This window comes from Cibotium barometz, chromosome 56, assembly GCF_041138505.1.
Source record: "Cibotium barometz isolate CiBa-2024 chromosome 56, ASM4113850v1, whole genome shotgun sequence".
Taxonomy (NCBI): Eukaryota; Viridiplantae; Streptophyta; class Polypodiopsida; order Cyatheales; family Cibotiaceae; genus Cibotium; species Cibotium barometz.
The window spans coordinates 1,489,951-1,504,563 of record NC_141101.1 but is presented as its reverse complement, the minus strand read 5'-3'; the positions used below and the strand labels follow the sequence as shown (position 1 = coordinate 1,504,563).

Here is a 14,613-nt window from a genome sequence, read left to right as displayed (position 1 = left end):
TTGTGTTCACGCACGCTGATGTCCCAAGGTGAACAAAACCCAATGCCCATCGCCCAGACCTTATCCCCTTTGTACAAAGGGAGCAACCAGCCATGGTACGCACATCATTAAGTTTTGGGCGACCAAAACTCACTTATAAATTATGACCAACCTTGTGTTCACACACATTGATGTCCCGAGGTGGACAAAACCCAATGCCCACCACCCAGACCTTATCCCCTTTGTACAAAGGGAGCAACCAGTCATGTCTCCGTACCTGACACCTAGACTGGACAACTCACCATCTCACTCTTCCCTCTCTCTCTAGAAGTAGGCACCTCCTTCATGAGGCCTCTTTGGCTATATTTTCTGCACTTTCTCCTTCCCAACTCCATATCCAAGATTGCTAGGGGGTGTTTTCCAAGCTTCCAAGAGTGTTTCCAGGTGCTATACACTGTCACACTCCCAATGACTAAAATTCAGCAAACCCGCCTTGGAAGAAAAAGGCCAGAACCAAATAGGGTCTTCCCCAGGATAGAGCATGTAAGTCTCTGGCTCCAAGAACTCGACCAATGCACCCAAGCTTACTCCAATCCAAAAAGCTCAAGCATGCCAAATCGGTGGGAAACTAAGTGTAGAAGAGAGAGCTCAGTACAAGGAGGAGGGTAGGTGTTTCTTTTGCCACACAAAAGGACAAACCTCTAAGGATCGTCCAAAGAAGACTACCACTCTGCAGACAACCCACCCAGCCTCCACGGCTTCCGTGGTGGTGAGCCCAACTCCCACACAAACTCCAACGGCCGTCCCTAGTTCTTTGGATCCCAATTCTTCGGTTGATGCAATCGCTAACCGGGAGCTCGAAGATAAGCAAAAGAACATTCAAGACTAGTAGTATGAGTACAACGAATTGCTCAAGATCTTTGGCTACATAGATGGCCACATAGTCGTTGTCTTGTTTGACAACCGTAGCACGGAGGATGTGGTCACAACATAGACTACTCGGCGCACCCGGTTCTTGCTGACTTCGATAGATAAGAAAGTTGAGGGTTTTAGCATAGGTATGATGAGACGAGCATCAAGTTTGAAGCTCAAGGTGCCAAGCTAGTGATTCAAGGCATAGAGTTTGTGCGAGACTTTATGGTTGCCCCTCTAGAAGGAGCAGACATAATTCGAGGAATTCAATGGTTTCACAAGTTCCAGCCAGACATTGATTGGGACCGGCACACTTTTTGGATTATCCAGAATGTGTCGAAAGCCCCAATGACCATCAAGTGTGAGCCAAGAATCCTAAACTTTTCTCTCATAAGCCACTTGCAAGCTAAACGAGAAATCATGAAAGGCGCACAATGTGCGATGATTTATATCCAAACTACCCAGACGGTGGCCCATGCTTCCGAGAAGTATCGGGCTCTCCATGACAAGTTCTAGAAGATTTTTCTTCAGGACAATCTCCCTCCCTAGCTCTCCCCGTCTAGACCGGAGGACCACACAATAGTGTTAGAAGTCATCTCCTGTCTATACATATACACCAGGGCCTCTGTTGTGGGTATGCCCGCAACAGAGGGCCTCTGTTGCGGGTGTGCTCGCCCTTATTAGGTGTTTTCTCATTTTTCCCCACTCTCCATATTTTTTTCCCATTTTTCCTTATTTTTCATGGTTTGGGTGCCTGCCCTATGATGGCAGGATGACCCAATGGCTGGCCGACTGCACTAGTGTGCACGTGTTCACCTTCTGGAGCAGGCCGACTGGATTGTACAGGTCGTGGACCTCTGTAATGATGGCCGACTGGATAACACCAATCGTGAGGTAGTCGGCTGCCTTTAGCACTGGTCGACTAGGTATTTGGGGCCATATAAAATAGCCCCATGGCCCCCATTCCATTGTATCATTGTATTCGGGATTTTCCTTGTGTATATAGAGTAGAGTTACACGCCTCTCTCTCTCTCTCTCCATTGCTGTATTTTTTCTGCACTTGCTCTTGTGTTCTCACATTTTGTCTTCATCTCCGCTGCATATTCTGACATGGTATCAGAGCCCTAGGCTCTTCATAGTTCTTGGGAATTTTTTGAGCATGAGGGGACTGTTCATTGTTGATTGGTGGACTGTTTTGGACTGTTCGGGAAGAGGAGAAGCAAGAGGAAGGTGGGCTGATTTGCTAGACAGCCACTTGTAGGTTAAGTTCTTCTTTGTTCCCAGCCACCCACCCTTTTCAGTTACATCCCCGCAATGGCAGATCTGCTTGAGATGGCTGAGAGACATGTGAAGATCCCGACACTCCCCACGTTCCTACTGGACCGTCAGTTGGACAGGAATAACTACGACATATGGAAGATAATGATGGAATCTGTTCTAGAGTCTTACGACCTTGCTGATTTCATCGTTGTTGGGGTTCCACGACTGGAGGTAGAGGAAGGGGAGTTACTATCGATTCGTAAGGACCGGGAGGCACGGGCACAGTTGTGGGATCGTGTCAATGCCAGGGTCCGTTCATTCATCTTCCTCGACTGCGCACCGCAGGTAATCAATCATATAAAGCATATGACGCTTGCCAGAGGTATATGGCAGCATTTGGCTTCTCTTTATAACAGGGTATCACCCATGAAGAGGATTTCCTTGGAAGTACAGATGTGGGTTATGAACCCTGCAAAGTCATCGACGATGCGGGAGCACATTAACAAGCTGCAAGCTCTTCAGCAGGATGTTCTTCAAGCTGGGAAGGAGATATCATCAGAGGACATGGCCATAACGTTGCTATCACATTTGCCCTCTCAGTACTCAACATTCTACTCGTCTTTGATTACGAGTAGCAGACTCAATACCATCACGTGGGAGGAGCTTGTGTCCATGGTCTTGGACCAGGAGGAAAGATTCTCGAACCCTCCACAGGGTGGAGGTTCGGAGGCCTTAACTGGCCAACAATCGAAAGGCCGTAACAACAAGGGCAAAGGAAAGGCTTCATCAGAGAAGTATTTTGAGAAGAAGTCCAACTCAGACCGCGAGAAACTGAAGGCAAAGAGGACCTGTAATGATTGTGGCGAGAAAGGCCACTATCAGAGGCAGTGTCCCAAGCGGAACACCGAGAAGGGTGAAGAATCCTCAGAAGCAATCGTGAAGACTCCAGCATTTGTGCACCTAGAGGTGATGGACACCGATGTTTCATTTTCTTCAGGCAGGGAGGAGGTTGGAGGACTCGCTGCTACGGATACTCGGGAGTGGATTCGAGACAGTGGTGCTTCCAGGCACATGACTCATTCCCGTTCAGATTTACAAGATCTCTGCAGGTATTCTGGTCACATTCTTACTGGGGATACATCCACTATCCCAGTTCACAATGAGGGCAGGTTGGAGATAGTTCTTGATGGCAGATTGGGGAAGCATTTCTCCCAGGTGTTGTATGTTCCATCACTTGGTTTTCATCTGTTGTCAGTGCATCAGGTTTGCAAGACTGGCGTACGGGTGGAGTTTGATGAGCATTTTGTTGCTCTCCGGGACAAGGACACAGACGTGGTAGTTTGGGAAGGCGGAGTCGAGAATGGAGTTTACAAACTTTCAGCACTCTCTCTCCCAGGTCCTCAGTTTTGTGATGAGTGGCAGTCTGGTAATGGCCACTTAAGTGTGGATACGCTGCATGTGCAGGCTTTCCGGGACCAAATGGAGGATAGCTTGCGAGTTGATGGCAACAGTTGGCAAGAACTTTCCAGTACAGATGTTGGTAGTTCTTGTGTTCGTCAATCAGAGGAAACTTTACAGGTAACTTATGCTCTGATGTCTCGTAGTATTCGGGACAAATACACTCCTGTAGATGAGGAAGTTCTTTCCACAGGGACCACTTCGAAAGCCAGGCAGGTGACAGTTGATTACTTGCAGAAGGAGGTGGATGTTGCACATTATCCAGGCTGTGGTTCCGGATTCAGAGGGGGTTGGTTACAGGTTTGCGAAGGCCTTGAGTGGTGTTCAGCAGGTTTCCAGGACTTGGCATCCCACCGTAACAGTTGTTGATCCTTGTGAGCAGTATGGTGCCTCTCTGACTCAGAAGCAGAATGGTTCATTGATTTGGTGGATGTATACCACATTGGACGGGAGCTTCCTGCTGAGGTTGTTGAGCTCATATTTGCAAAGGACTCTTTGGGAGGCAGGATTGCGTATCTTGTGGTTTCTACAGCATGCGAAGGATCTTGGACTCTTTTACACAGGAGAGGGATTGATGGATGGAGTCCGACTCCAGGGTTGGAGTGCCTCAGATTGGGGAGGAGATCCAGACACGAGGAGATCTACTTCAGGTGACAGTTTTACCCTCGGCCCAAGAGCAGTTTTATGGAGCAGTAAGAGACAGCGATCTCTTGCCTTGTCGATAGAGGCAGAGTACCGAGCTACTTGTGGTGCTGCTTGCGAGGTGGTGAAGTTGCAGAGGTTACTTGGCAGGATTGGGTTTCCATTGGTGGAACCCACAGTCATCCAGAGGCACTTTGTTCGTGAAAAGATCGTTGCTGATGACATCTTGCTAGAGTTCTGTTCGACGGAGGACAGTGCGGTGGACCTCTTCACGAAGTTGCTATCTCAAGCGTTGCTTCGGCGGCACTCCAACTCCCAGGGGATGGTTCCACAACCAGGAGCTAAGAGGGGGTGTTAGAAGTCATCTCCTGTCTATACATATACACCAGGGCCTCTGTTGTGGGTGTGCCCGCCCTTATTAGGTGTTTTCTCATTTTTCCCCACTCTCCATATTTTTTCCCCATTTTTCCCTATTTTTCATGGTTTGGGTGGCTGCCCTATGATGGCAAGATGACCCAGTGGCTGGCCGACTGCACTAGTGTGCACGTGTTCACCTTCTGGAGCAGGCCGACTGGATTGTACAGGTCGTGGACCTCTCTGACAATGGCCGACTGGATAACACCAGTCGTGAGGCAGTCGGCTGCCTTTAGCACTGGCCGACTCGGTATTTGGGGCCATATAAAATGGCCCCATGGCCCCCATTCCATTGTATCATTGTATTTGGGATTTTCCTTGTGTATATAGAGTAGAGTTATACGCCTCTCTCTCTCTCTCTCTCTCTCTCTCTCTCTCTCTCCATTGCTGTATTTTTTCTGCACTTGCTCTTGTGTTCTCAGATTTTGTCTTCATCTCCGCTACATATTGTGACAGATAGAACTACTCCCGGGCTTAGATCCCCCGAGCAAGTTTCCACACCACGTATCCAAGGAAATGGAATTGGAGTTGGACTGCCAACTCCAAGAACGATCACAATCAGGCTTCATACGGACCAAGGTGTTCTCGAAACTGGATTTGAAGAGTGGGTACCACCAGGTTAGGATTGTTGAGGGGGACATCCCCAAGACAGCCTTCCGTACGGAACAGACTCACTATGAATTTGTGGTCATGCCTTTTGGCTTGACGAACGCCCCAACCACATTCAACCACATGATGATGCGGATATTCATCGACTTAATTGTAAAGTGTGTGTTCATATTTTTGGGCGACATACTAGATTTTTCAACTTCGGTTGAGCAGCATGACATTGATGTGGAAAAAGTCTTGAAGTTGCTAGAAAGCAACGAGCTCTATGTCAATGAGAAGAAGTCGGAATTTTATTTGTTCAAGATTCACTACCTTGGATACATAATCAGTGCTGAGGGCATCCGACTTGATCCGGCCAAGGTGGCCGAGATTGTCAATTGGGAGATACCACAAACCACATACGATATCACATGCTTTGTGGGCATATGCCAAGCATATTCCACCCACAAAGATAGATTCTCTGAACTCTCGACGGATCTCACAGATCTGCTTCAAGGTGTGTTAAGACTAGAAGGCAGCAACGGCTTCGGCCAGGATGCGACAACAGGACCTCATTGTGCTACTCCTTGACTTTGAGAAAGCTTATGATAGGGTGGATTGGAAATTTCTAGAGGGCACTATGAGCCAGATGGGATTCCCCATGGAGTGGATTCGCGGAGTCTCAGGACATATCCTGGGGCGCCTTGAGCATGGGACCACCCACATCTCTTGGAGATTGGGTCGCACACAGGTAGTTACCTCAAGAGGAGCAAGAGAAAGGCCTAACAGGGATCCGGGGTAGAGACAGGCTCAGCATCGACATTGACTCAGTTATTCCTCCGGAGTGGCTAACTCCTATTCCAGACTCCCCCCCCCCCTCCCCGATGTGGCTAGGTGTGTTCACCAGACACGATATTCTCGTGGCGGTCTATGGTGCAAATGAGAATAGTTGTCTGCTCACTTTTTCTATTGGATTACATGGAAGATTAGAGAGATCACCCTTCAGTCCTTAGTACTGATGCTTGTATTTTGCAGCACCTAGGGAGAGTCTCCCGGGCTGCCTTGCTGGATTCACTGCTCTTTTTCTCTTATGAGCAGGAGAGATCTTTTGTAGCCCTACGGGCGTTTTTATATAACTAATGAAAGGATTCACTGCTCTTTTTCTCTTATGAGCAGGAGAGATCTTTTGTAGCCCTACGGGCGTTTTTATATAACTAATGAAAGGATCTTTTCTCGGAAAAAAAATATTAGAGAGATCAGAGCACCCCTTGGAGGATTTCAGAGGCTGCACCTTGCAGAGAGTGAGGGTGATTGGTTTTCAGGCACGTGCATGGCACATAGATCCAACACCGGCCAAGGTGACCAGGGAGAGATTTTGGCGATTATGGATTTCGAAATACCGACCTCTCACGGGGTTGCAGTGGGACCCTAGAGAGTGGACGTGGCATGATCCCACAGATCGGGTGGAGACTCTGGATGCCCCTTTCTTTGCATATACAGCGAGGCTCGGCCGCAGGATCCAGATGTCGAAGATAGATGGCACACCGGCAACAACAGCACACACCTGGCAGTCTCAAGGCCTACACAGTGCTTCCTTTCAGATTTCTGGAAGGCTTTGAGGCAGCTTTCGGCCTAGGAAGATCACTCTCTTCCTCTGGTTGACGGCACATAGGAGTCTGGCAATGGGTACTTGGCTAGCAATCGGAGGGCGGTCAGCAGCTTGCCTGAGGTGCGACCACCCCCAGGAGTCTCAGTGACATTGCCTTTGGGATTGCCCAAAGGCTCAGCAAATTTGGCAGCGGATTCTCCGCATCTTTGCTATGGACAAGGCATCAACCCGGATGATCACTTGGGGTACTATCACTTGGGCCACCAAGGCTAGAGTGGTCAGGACTTACGAGAAGGATGGGGGAGGCCATGCCCTTCAGGTCTCCCACCATCGTATTGCAGTAGTACCAATCACAACCCCACCTACAGGTGTTTGGCATCCAGGTTCATGCCAGCGCTGGGAGATTTGCAGTAGCATAGCAACTTGGCACATCTGGTGTGCTAGATGTAGCGAGGCCATCGAGGGTACCCACACTCCGCCGGCTGAGACCATTAGGAGCATATGACTCGACATCATTCAAACCCTCCGCGGTCAGTGGGGGCAGCTGCAGGCAAGTTCTGACCGCATGCAGAAGCAGCAAGAAGCCTTCTTGAGACTTTGGAGGCCTGGCCCTTTCCTCACAGATAGACCCATTTGGCACTACAGACCACCTGTGTGGTTGTTTCCCCCCCTCCCCTTGTATGAGATAGCCTTCTCCTCATAGAGCGGCTAGCTGGAGGAGAAGCATCTCTCCCCCTTATGATCACTTGTTTCCCGCCCTTATATGAGGTGAGTTTGTATTTAGCCCTTCATGGTTGTACTTAGCCCTTTGTAGCTGTTTTCTCTTTAACTAATTTAACTAATTGAAAAAAAAAAAAAAAAGGCAGCGGATCGAACTGACTCCACGAGCGTTGGTGGCATTCAAGAATCTCAAGGTGACTTTGTCAGAAGCTCCTTGTCTAGCACTTGCCTCGTGGGACGAGCCGTTCCAAATAATCACCGACGAGTAACATCGCGATTGGAGCTGTGTTACAGCAGAATGGCCATCCAGTAGCTTAAATGTGTTGTAAGTTACTGCTTAAATGTGTTGTAAGTTACTGCCCGCGAAAACGAATTACTTGATCTACGATCGAGAACTCCTAGTAGTAATTCAGGCCCCAAAACATTGGAAGCACTTCCTTTATGGTCGGGAATTTGAGGTTCACACTGACCATCAGGCATTGCGCTGGATTCAGACAATGCCAAGTGCACAGTGGACTGACTGTCAGCACCATTGGAGCCAAATCTTCTAGCAATTTGGTGGTATGATCAAGTACCTTCCAGGAAACGCCAACCCACTGGCCAATGCTTTGAGTAGGAAGGGAGCAGTGACCTTGATTCAGAACACTAGACTCCACCTTGTTGACGCGAGATTAGATGACATGAAGCACACGAACGAACACGGATTCCGAGGAATTTGGTACACAATGGGAACACACATTCGATGCCATAGGACCATGCCACTTTTTGATATGTGATGGTTGGCTTTTCTACAAAGGCTGACTTTGTGTCATGAAGTTGTTCAGGACAGCTCTTCTCCATGCGCCCATAACGCCATCAGTGGTGGATGCCGGGACATGAATTCGACTCTGGAGAAGCTAGAAAGGTAATATTATTGGCCAAGAATGAGGCGAGATATGTTCACTCATGTACAACACTGTGACGTTTGTCAGGAAGTGAAAGCTCCTCATGGAAAGAAGATAGGGTTGCTACAACCTTTACCCATTCCCGAAGGAGCTTTCCAAGATATATAGATGGATTCTGTCACAAATTTGCCTCCAATCCGATTAAGTGTAATACTCCGTGCTTAACTATTGTTGATAGATTTAGCAAATTTATTATGTGTATTCCATGCAGGGCTAATGTGACCGCCGAAGATGTTGCCCATTCGCTCATTCAGCATTGGTACTCGATTGGCGGATTCCTACGACCATGGTGTCAGACTGAGATGCAAAGTTTACCAATCATTTCTAGAGGACATTGTTTGATAATTTTGGTACTAAACTCAACTTTTCCAGTGCGTTTCACCCACAAACTGATGGCCAGACAAAAATCTACAACTAATTGGCCTTTGATGTGCTGAAGTGTTATGTCCATAATCAACAACGTAAGTGGGAATCATATTTGCCTTTAGTTCAAGCAGTTTTGAATGATTCATTTTCTTCAGCTACTGGCAGGACTCCTTATGAAGCAGCGTTTGAAAGACCATTCCAGTCGCTATTGACCAGAACCTCATCTTCACTACTTGAAACCAATAGAATGACGGAGTCTTACAAGGAGATTTTGGAATCAGTTAAAGCGCAAGAGGCCTACACTTGACAGGCTAGTATAGACTGAAGGGATGTGAAGTTCTCAAAAGGAGATTGGGTTTATCTTCAGATTATGAAGCAAAGATTGAAACAAGTGGGCAAACAATGCCCAAAGTTATCGTTCAGGAGCTTTGGTCCTTTTCCTATCCACAGAAAAATCAACGAGGTGTCAATGAAGTTGAAGCTACATCCAAGCTCGACTATGCATGATGTGTTCCATGTCAATTGGCTAAAACCATATGCAGGTCCAATCCCTTCAGAAGTTAACTAGGAAGCAGAACCAGACATAGTTGATGAAGCTGAAGTGATGTTTCCAGAACAGATCCTTCTTCATTCCTTCAAGTATGGCTCAAGCTGAAGAAAAAGACAGTTTCTCACGAAGTTTCAAGACCGAGGGACTCACGAAGCTGTTTGGCTTGACAAAGACTATCCAGCTTTATTGACGGACTATCTCGAGGCTATGCAGCTTCCGTCAAGTTAAGCGGAAGGGGATGTCATGTGCATCCCGCACTTGGATGCCACGTGGACATATCTGAACAGAAGATGCAAGACCTGGAGTGGAAACTGGTCCCATGTGAGCCCAGTCCGGGACGAGTCAGCCAGGGTTGCATCCAAGGTTAGGTGTGCATTGTCTTGCACATAAAACAGTGCCAGTCCGTGTTGTGAGTCTTCCTCTGGAATTATGTCAAATGTTCTTAGTGTTGGGTTTGCAACCAAACACTAGGCATCTGTAGGAAGTATGTAGTTTTGCATGTAGGACAGGGCCAGCCCTTAGCGCTACCCCAGAAAGGGGAATGTTGCATCCCTTGATTGGGCAAGGGGTAGGTCTTGTGCCACCCCAAGGGGCTTATGGAGGCCCTAGGCTTTGCCCACCAGTCCATAGAGGCTATCGGCCAGCCCAAGGGGCTTGGCCAAGGAACCGACAAGCCCTAGAGGCTAGCCCAGCCAGGCCTTGTTGGCTGCCCAGAAGCTAGTCGGTCAGGGTCTAGGTGTTGCCCAGCAGCAGCGAGGCGCAGCCTGGACAAACAATGCAAGGCGGCCAGCCAGTCACAGTGTAAAACGATGGATTAAAAGGCATTAAATGCGTAGGGACCTAGTCATGGGGTTTCAGAAACTGGCCGAATCCTGTAAGAGCAAGCCGACCAGCAGATTTAGGGGTATAAATAGCCCATCCAGAATTGGTCAAAGCATCTCATTTATTCACACAAATTTGAATTTGAGTTCCTCAGATCATCCTCAATCTGATGGCCAGACTGAAAGAGTGAATCAGATTTTGGAGGATATGCTTCGAGCATATGTATCCAAAAGACAGAGTTCATGGGAGGATTATCTTCCTATGTTAGAATTTGCATATAACAGTACTAAGCATACGAGTACAGGTTTTAGTCCTTTCATGCTTATGTATGGTTTTCAACCTAGATCACCTGTTACAGTAGGATTCTCAGGACTTCAGCATGATGCAGCACGTAATTTTTTGCAAGATATGCAGGAAATGTTACAAGTTACGAAGGAATCTATTAGAAGTGCTCAAGACCAAGACAGGTTTTATTCTAATAGACATCGTTCACCCAGAGAGTTCTCTGAAGGAACGATGGTGTATTTGCGAGTTCCGAAAGATTCCGAGATTTTACGGACAGGTCGATCTCCGAAATTATCTCCTAGATACTGTGGACCATTTCGTGTTACACGACGGATTGCTTCACTTGCATATGAATTGGATTTGCCTTCTCATGTGAAAGTTCATCCTGTATTTCATGTCAGTAGACTTAAGGAATTATTGGGTGGAACAGATCAGTTAGTTACTCCTCAAGAAATTATAGATGTCGAGGACATGACATTTGTTCTGCACGAACCTGAAAAGATTCTTGGATTTCGTGAAAGAAGATTGCGTAATACGCTTATCAACGGAATACAAGATCAAGTGGTAGGATCGTGTTGAGGAGGACGCTACATGGGAGACATTGACTACTCTTCAGAGAGATTACCCTGGCTTTTTAGTGAGCTCAAGAGTGAGCTCTTAGAGGAAGGGGAGTATGTCATGTGCAATCTATCGTGTGCTACACGCATGCAAGACTAGTTTCGAGGCTTGGGGAAGCTTGGAACTAGGCAGGCTAATTGACGAGCTAAGTTAGGGAAAGACTAACGGGCGGGCACCCAAGTATGGACGGACGGGCGCCCAAGTGTGGACGCCCGATGACCGGCCAAGAGCCTATAAAAAGGTGGCCAAGGTTAGTTATTGTATTATAGAGAGTCTCGCGAGTTTGTGAGAGCTCTATGGTCTTGGAGCCTGGATCTAGTGCAAACGTGCACCTGCTTTATGCAACCGAGGCCGGCAGTAATCTCGAGGCCCACGAGGGCAGCTTTGTGGCGGTATGGGACGTCGCGAGGAGAAGATTGGTCGGTACGTCATCCTAGTTAGCTCAGCTCGTGGCTCGGTGGGGACAGCCAAGACTGTGGGCTTGCCCACGGCTGTCATGGTTGGGAGGTGAGTCAGGCTTGCACCCCCTTGTTGTTTGTTTGTTCGTTTGTTTGCAGGTTTCGAGTCTCGAACCAAGAATGATCACGAGGAGATCCGTGGGGATTTGACAATATTGTATTGAGGGGGGGATCGGCCTTTTCAAGCCCCGGCCCCAGTGGTGGTGTCAAGTTGTGCATTGTCATTTTCAGATTTGTGGATGCTTATGTTGTTCATTATTTCAAGGTTAAGTGATCTAAGTTTGTGCATTTGTTTTCCGATTGTGGTTGGTCTCCAGTGATGAGCAATTGCACCCCACTTCTCACTTTATTCATCCAATCCCTTGCACAAGTTCAACATTCTCTTGCTAGCCAATTGCCATTGTAAAGCTTCAAGCTAATATAAAAGGTGATCTTGTCCACAAGCTCTCACTTGTCTTGTTTATGCTTCCGCATGTGCATTCTCCAACACCAATATCATTGCCTTTGGGATTTCCCAAAGGCTCAGCAGGTTTGACATAAGATTCTTTGTATCTTCACTATGGACCAGGCCCCCCCACACAATTACTTGGGGCAAAGTTGCTTGGGCCACTGAGGTTGAGGCGGCCATGGCATATGAGAGAGGATGGCAGGGGACCGGCACTACAAGTTTCTCATCATTGAATCTCGACAGCTCCAATTTCGATTCCCTCTATAGTTCACTGAACTCCAAGCTCCTGTCAAAGATGGGAGATTTGCAACAGTATTGTTGCATGGCATATTTGGCAAGTTCATTTTGTAGCGAGGCCATCAAAGGCACACCAGTGGAGTCCATCTTGAGCATAGGGCTCGATATCATTCACACCCTCCGCGGGTGAAGCTTCAAGGTAGCTCTAATCGCATGTAGAAGTGCCGCAAGCAAACTTGGCATCACGACCCGTTTATCTCTGACAGTGATGGTGAGCCCACCTAGCATTATAGAGCACAGTACGGTTGTTTCCCCCTCCCCAATTGTATGAGGTAGCCTCCTCCCCCTAGAGCGGCCAGCTTGGGGAGGAGAGCACCCCCCCACCCTCGCCCACCCCCCGGCCTTTTGTCATTTTGATTATCACTCTCTCTAAGAAGCTAAGTTTGTACTTAGCTTGCATGGCTGTTCTTTTTGGTAACTAATAGAAGGATCTCTTTCCCGCAGGGAAAAAAAAAAGTAAACTTTATCGAGTCGATCTTCACGAGCCCTCTTCATGCAAGGGAGCTTAAGCATGCCAGACCCACCTTTCTCATGCAGCCTGCCTGATCATCATAGAAAAGAATGGGCCAAGGTTGAGAGGTTGCAAAATATGATGTTAATCCATGCTCTTTGAGATCATCGATACCAGTTCGGGTTCAAGATCGAGTCTCAACTGACAGATCTGCAAACTTCCCTTTGCAAAAGCTGCTTGCTACCTTCCCTGTAATGTGATATTTGCAAAATGCACACACTTCCATCTCATCCTTCTCATGTAGCATCTTTGCCTTGGTTGCCGATGGGCACATACTTAGAGGGAAGGGAGGTCAATTCCCGCTGGCCTCGTAGGTATTGAGGCCGCTTTGTGACGACGTCGCCTCCAAGCAGGCACCAAAATTGCGACTACAGACGGATCTACTCATGAAAAAAAAAAGCTTTGCCTTTGCTGTTAAGGTTTGTGGCGGAGGATACTGATGGATAAAGGCATTTTACCCTTGTTTTGTCCAGAGAGAGATATGACATACTGGCCAGTTTCAACATAATACAGCACTCCAAACTGATGACATTCTCAATCTCAAAGCTATTTCGATCCCTTTGCACGTTACTGTTCAAAACATCCTAGAATCTACAATTATTATAAGCGAACCTTAGAAGCACACCTTCCAAGCTACGCAGCCTCCGAGCCGAAGGTGTCGGCATGCTTCTGATGAATAATGATGATGATGCCGCCGCCGCCTCCTCCAAGCGCGTACCTGCGATGACAAATTGAGAATCACATTCTACCCAGAAACCTCCGCCAAACCGGCTCCGCCCATTTTGCACTTTTTGGGAGGGAGGAATATAAATTTTTATTGGTTTTTTTTTCTTGGCTAAGGTTATTTTATATAATTGGCTTTGGATTCCTTCTTAAAGGATGGGTTAGGGTGATGAGTGGAGGCGGCCACTTAAGGTGATGAGAGGCTACTCTTTCTTTTCTTGGGGCTCCCCCCCACTCTCGGTGCTTCTTCTTTCTGATGCTTGCCGTCCTCTGCACCCGGTGCATCTCCTTTCGGGTGCTCGTCGCGTTACCCTCCGAGGCCCCTCACTCTCGGTGCTTCTCCTTTCAAGTGCTCACATGACTAGTATAGCAGCTTCTCCATGTTGGCATTCCTTGCCGGCTGTTGATTAACTATGAATCGATTCTTTGTCACAGCAAAGTAGTGGGGAGGGGGATATTCAATGGCTGGGGTGGGGAGGGGGGCAGGTAACATCTTTGCTAGCCCTTCCCGTGAAAGCCTACATCCTCTTTACCATGCAATGATGGTCACTCTGAGCATGGGAAGTTTCATCGTTTTCGTTTGGTTATTTACAAAGATGATAATTAGAAAAAGTGCAAGAAAGACTTGTAAGTAATTGTTTGCATATAGTGTGATTTTTTTCTTTTCAAGCCTTTTTTTTTGCTCTTCTTCAAATCGTTGAGTGTGACAATTCTACCATGTGTGATGTGTGGAAATTGCATGTGATAATTATGTGTGTGTGTGCGTGCGTGCGTGCGTGCATGCGTGCGTGTGTATATATATACACTGCTTGAGTGTCATGTGTATATTTATATGTGTATAAATATATACGTTACATGTGTGTTATGTGTTTATAAATATATATATTGCAAGTGTGTTAATATATATATTGCAAGTGTGTTAATATATATATATTTATATATATTGATATATTACATGTTTCTTACGTGTATTTATATATTGCATGTGCATTATGTGCATATATATTAT

The 14,613-nt window shown here is 47.2% G+C and overlaps 1 protein-coding gene across 1 annotated transcript in view; it reads right to left on the bottom strand.

Moving 5' to 3' along the window:
* SKIP4 (SKP1 interacting partner 4) overlaps positions 1-13,661 on the bottom strand; it is a 78,505-nt gene extending 64,844 nt beyond the window's left edge. Inside the window, exon 1 of the mRNA XM_086790940.1 lies at positions 13,507-13,661. The gene's annotated coding sequence lies outside the window, so the exon portion shown is untranslated. The remainder of the gene's footprint in view (positions 1-13,506) is intronic.
* Positions 13,662-14,613: the final 952 nt, after the last annotated feature.